Source organism: Mus caroli, unplaced genomic scaffold (genome assembly GCF_978045245.1).
Source record: "Mus caroli unplaced genomic scaffold, Mus_caroli_1 scaffold_4, whole genome shotgun sequence".
Taxonomy (NCBI): Eukaryota; Metazoa; Chordata; class Mammalia; order Rodentia; family Muridae; genus Mus; species Mus caroli.
The window spans coordinates 86,214,596-86,220,706 of NW_028227259.1; the positions used below are offsets into that span (position 1 = coordinate 86,214,596).

A 6,111-nucleotide genomic window follows, 5' to 3' on the forward strand; every position below is an offset into this window, starting at 1 on the left:
TAATTTACATAAGGTTATACCTGCATGGTAAGCTCTAGAAGGCCTAGTGAGGTAAGGCAATAAAATATTGGCCAAATAAGGAGATTTAGGCCAGGCTGGGTTACATGAAACTCTGCTTCAAAGGAGCAAAACATACAAGCAAAAATAAAAAATGAGGGAAAGTTATAGAAATAATCCAGGAAGAAATAATAATTAGTAAGTTTACAAGCAAGAAAGTCAAAGAAGTTTTCAAGAAGGACTAGACATGTATAAATATGCATAAAGAACATTCAAATCCTAGTTTACTGTATTAACTGCAATTGTCCTGTTGTGTTTTAAATGTTTTTTAAATGTTTTAATAAATGGAATGTCATTCCATTTATTCTCCCATAATTTCTATTTTATTATATATTTTCCTTTTACTGAAAAATAAGATTTTCATGGCACAATATATCCTGATTATGGTGTTCTCTTTCTCTTTTCTGTCTAGTTCCTGGCCACCTTTCGTGTCTTCACCCCCCCCCAGCCTTTTGTCTCTTAGGAAAAAAGAAACAGGCTTCTAAGATATAAAAATAAAATAAATATAAGATTAAAAAAATATCAGAGTTGAACACCATAAACAGACAGAAGGCAAAGAGCCAAGAGAAGACACAAGAACCAGAGATGCACTCATCAGCACACTCAGGAACCCCATAAAAAGAATAAACTGGGATCAATGATGCAGACACAGACCCATGCAGACCCTGTGCATGCCTCCTCAGTCTCTGCGAGCTCATATGAGCTTTGCTCACAGTGATTTAGAGAGCTTTGGTTTCTTGGCATCCTCCATTCCCTCTGATTCCTATACTCTTTCTATATCCTCTTCCATGGGCGCCTCATTTACAGTGGAGTGTTCTAACATCTCTCACTCTCTGTCTAATGTTACCTGTGGATCTCTGTATCTGTTTTCATCTGTTGCAGGAGCAAACATCTCTGATGGAGACTGAGCAATGCTCTGATCTGCTTCCCTGGCCAGAAACACCAAAGTGATTTGATATTTATTTATTTATTTATTTATTAATATTTTTATTACATATTTTCCTCAATTACATTTCCAATGCTATCCCAAAAGTCCCCCATAGCGCCCCCCACTTCCCTACCCACCCATTCCCATTCTTTTGGCCCTGGCATTCCCCTATATTGGGGCTTTTTTAACCTGTCAAAAACTGCAGTTGAAACTCTGTATTCCACAATGATGTATGATTATATCTGCTCCAGCTCTTCAGATGAATCAAATTATTGAAGAAGCATTCAACCCACTCTTCAGGGGGTGGCCAAGGGGAAGCCCTACCTGGGATTTCCAGAGCTACTTTACTAAAACCACCAGGGTTATGGGAGAGAGGGATGAGGGAAGAGGTTCCCAACACTGACGAGAGTGAGCACAGCCTTAATGAGCAGAGACTCTCTATGGTTTTAGAGCTTTATTATAGAAAGGCAGGGGGAAAGAGAGAAGGGAGAGAGAGAGAGAGAGAGAGAGAGAGAGAGAGAGAGAGAGAGAGAGAGAGAGAGAGAGGGAGAGGGAGAGGGAGAGGGAGAGGGAGAGGGAGAGGGAGAGGGAGAGGGAGACAGAGAGACAGAGAGACAGAGAGACAGAGAGACAGAGAGACAGACAGAGACAGATAGAGACAGACAGAGACAGAGAGACACAGAGAGAAAGCTAGAGAGAAACAATAAGAGGGAGAGAGGAGAGGAGAGGAGAGGAGAGAGGAAAGGATAAGACAAAGAGAAGGAAAGAGAAGAGGGGAGACAGAGAAGTGAAAGGTAAGAGAACAAAGGAGTGAGAGAGCAAGGTGGGGACCTAACAACCCCTTTTAAAGCCCACTTTTTTTTTATGCTGTCTTATCTTATTGTTACTAGGTAACTGGGGAGGAGTTTAGCCTGAAGGTCAGAAGCTTGGACCATTATCTATGTGACTTCTAGCCATGCTTCTCTTGTGGGGGCTGTGGGGAGCAGTAACTTAAGCAGGGGCCAGAGTTCCAGGAGCATAAGGGAACGTCTACCTTGTCACTTAGGTAAATTATAACCCTTTGGGGTTCAGACCTCAGCTCAACTAGAGACCAACCTGCAATTCCCCACAGTCATGTCCCCAGAGACCTGCCATTCACCTGACTACTGATCATCTCAGCCTAGCTCCCTGTCCATGCTCCATGACACTGGCCTGGTGGTCATCTAGGGCTCAATCCTTACACAGGAGGAAGGGTCATCTGTTTGGGCTCATGCTTGTAGCACTAGACTGGTGCTAATCTAGGAACGTTTTATCAGGGAATGCTAATCATTCAGATGTTCATAGGTCAGAACACTGAGCATAGATATAGCCTCTGTCCCCTCTGTGACCTACTAATACACATGGGACACAGCAGCCATATGTGCAAATTGTCTAGGAGTAGGGGTCTTGCACTTCTGATTTAAAGTGTATATTTAATCTCCCTTTAATCACAAAATTATATTCATTGTTAGAGATCTAGTCTAGTTTACAGCTGCTACTTTTCATCCTCCACAAAATTGGAATGTTTAGCAAATACACCTTTTAGTGAATTCTGTCCTGTGTAGGATGAAATGGATCCCTATATCTACCTTCTTTTTTATAAATAATACTAGAAAGCCCTCACAGCCCATGATGAAATGTCTTTTGTCATTGACAAATGTTCTTGTGGAGGTTAAAACCCTCACCAATTGAGAATTACCAGGTAGGAGATAAATGACAACCAGTGGAATTTTTTTTTCTTAAACTGACATTTAAGTTTATGAGAAGTAAGGTGTGAACTTTGAGCATCTGCAAATATTTTTTTTCCAAAAATAAATCGATGCATTAGATTTTATCATTTCTATTCACTGTTCTATTAGAATGTTCATGACACCTATTGTAACACACAAACTCTGCCCACAGGTAATACACACTAACATATGTATTTTAGTAAAAAAGATAATGTGACATCAACTTTATGAAAACTTCAGAAAAAAATAGCGTTTAAAAAATTTCACTGTTTCCATGAGCACTAGATGAAACAGAACATCTGAACTAATTAAAAAGTTGAAGAACTCAAAATCAAAAATTTGCTTCTCTTTCTGCTAACTTTCATACTACAAGCATTACATCAATCTTCACTTGGTTATCCAACCACAGCACAGTATGGAGTCATTATTCCTAACACTTACTATGACTTTGAAATGTTACTTGAGTCAATATTGCTGAAGCATCACTAAAATAGCTTTCTGTTGCATTTTTATCTGTGAAAGTAAAATACTCCATATATCACAATATCTCACACTATCTTTTAATGAAGGAAATACCTTCATTTGTGTAAAGCAACTTCCCAACTCTTCTCAAGACTTAACATCCAAATAAATATCACTGTTTAATTGGGAGGGAAAAGGGATTAAAAAGACAAATATTTTGATAATCAAAAATTAAAGGTGGGCATTTAAGAATTATGAAGATTCCACTGTACGTTTCAACATTCTTTACCTGCTATTTTGATATTAGTATTACAAAATACAACAATCAAAACCAGGTTCACAGGAGGATGATGTCCTCTAAAGAGTATAAGATTTCTCAGGATCTGGTGACGTGCTTTTGCTCATAAATGACAACCTGAAAAAAACACAATCATTGCTCACTGACGTTCTAAAGTAAGAATGACTTGTGTGATCCTTCGTACTACCTAGTCTTACGTATTCATGTAATTGCATTGCATTCCGGGAGACTGGGTAAGATGTTCGGAAGCTTCTGGGAAGGAAAAGATTAAAGTGTAAACATCCCTGCATAAGCTGATTTCCTGGGCTGTAGAAGAACTTCAACCATTTTTCTTATGTAAAAGTGTCACAAACAATATTTTGCTGACCATATTTTTTTTTGGTTCATGAATACCATCTGTTTACAGACTTTTTATGTGATATTTGTTGCTAACTAAAAAATGAATTAATACTGATATTTAATTATGAAAGTCTGAGACTGTGTCGAAATACCCAGGAATTGTTTAATATCATGTCCTGAACATGTGTAGATCCAGAATTCTTATGTTGAATAATTGATACCTAACATGGTGATACTAGTATTGTGGCCACTAAGAAATAATTGCTTTTGGAAATATAAAGTGAACAGTTTCTGACAATAAAATGAGTAACTAATAGTATTAATAGTGCTACTTAACTATAAAGCAATTCATTACAATATAATGGTACTAAACATTAACTCATAAAGCTATGTTTATTAGGAGAGTTGCATTAAAGAAAATAATTGCCCTTCTATGGTGTAGTCAGGTTTTTTTTTTTCAGTCTTAAAACATAGGAGAATGCTATCTTAAAACCGAAGTGAGAAAACAGTTACAAAAAGGAAAGAGGAAGTTATAAATAACTACTCTAAAAATCACCTCTAAGTAACAGAAGTTAAGTTGTAAGATGATATATTGTAAATGAAAATCTTACTCCATATATCCCTTTCATAGGAGAGAAGCTCTGCGATTTCTGTTTTTCAATGACAGAAGTGCAGTTCTTCCAGTATCTGAGACCATGATGGTGCTGTGTGTCCCTGAATATCCAACAGCAACAATTGTCTCAGCTCTCAGGGTTAAATGGTTCTGACTCTTACCTACTTTAGAGACTATTTATCTTTCTGAGCTAAATGTGACAGAGGATGTCATTGAAGAACCTTATTTAGTATATTGTCAAGTTGAGGAAAATGTGGACTGTGTCATTGTCCCACTAAATAGAACGCAAAACAAAATCAATTCACAGTGCTAAATAGTTCAGCCAGTCTTCAGGACAGTGTCCACTTTTCTTCCCCGTTCCCCCTTGCTGTCTTCTCCTCTTCCTTTAATCCTTCCTTTCTTCTCTTTCTCCAGTAGTCACTTTATAACATTACTCTGACAGTGCTCGCACTGTTCCTTTCTTGATAATGAAAAGAACACAACAGTGAGAACAGCATAGTGCACACAGTGTAGCTTTCCTCTTGGGATTAGGAAAGAGATATGCTTGTCTCCATGTGCTGTCACTGAGGCCTGGATCCTGAGGAAAAAATGAGCCTATGTCTGTGCTCTTTATGTTCTAACAAAGCAGGGGTTCTGAAAATCTCCATGTTAAATAATATTTCAGAAGTTATTGGTTGAAGCACTGCATTAAAAGTAGGAATTTTAAAAACTGCCTTGGATCTTTGGGACAACAACACAGTCCTATAATACAATTGTAAAAATATGAAGTATTTTTACATTGTCATGATTGAGTGCCCTTACTGACTCTTTCCCATTGTTAACTAGAATTTGGAATGGAACTAACAAATTCTTTCAGCAACAGGAAATGATTGGGTATTTAGAAGCAGACTTAGGAAGATCTTTGATTCCAGGCCAGCCTGGTCTATATCGCAAGTTCTAAAATAGCCAAGGGTAAATAGATTTTTGTCAAATATATATACATATCTATATATGTATGTATATATATACATATCTATATATGTATGTATATATATACATATCTATATATGTATGTATATATATATATATATGCATTTCATTTTCAGTGAACAATTACAATATATCAGCACTTACTATATTTGTTAAATGCACTAAATTTAATGGGATTTTTTACAGGCCATTACTTGTGGTTTTATTATATATATAATAAAGTTGAGGTTCTAGAATCACTACTCAATTTTTTTCTAGTTTATGTTTTACAGTTTTTAAGCATATTTAATTTAGATATGATTCCTTCAATATTGACCGGCTAGAATATTAACTATGAATTCTTTTACATCAGGTTAGCCATTTTCACTGGGTTTTGCTTCTTTTATTTCCCTCCCTATAATTTTGTAATATAGTAATCAATTTGTTAACCATGTCTACAAATCATCAGAAATAGATAATTGGATGAATTCATACCATCATATGTTTTTCACCAGGCTTTCTGTATTATAATCTATATTTTTTAATGAGTTGCACATGAATTTTGATTGTTGTTTTATAATCTTGATTATATTAAGCATTTAGGCTTAGAAATAATTAAAGAAGTCTATTTTTAAGCAGCATAATGTCTTCTGGTACAACTTAGCTATTTTGGATAATTCCATTGAAAAGTTGTTCTATGGGTCTACTCAGCCCATTA

At 36.3% G+C, this 6,111-nt stretch overlaps 1 non-coding gene across 1 annotated transcript; it reads right to left on the reverse strand.

The window, feature by feature from the left end:
• Positions 1-2,274: 2,274 nt before the first annotated feature.
• LOC115031210 (small nucleolar RNA SNORA17) lies at positions 2,275-2,406 on the reverse strand. Its single transcript, XR_003836829.1, has one exon. It is a non-coding gene; the product is annotated as a small nucleolar RNA SNORA17 (small nucleolar RNA).
• Positions 2,407-6,111: the final 3,705 nt, after the last annotated feature.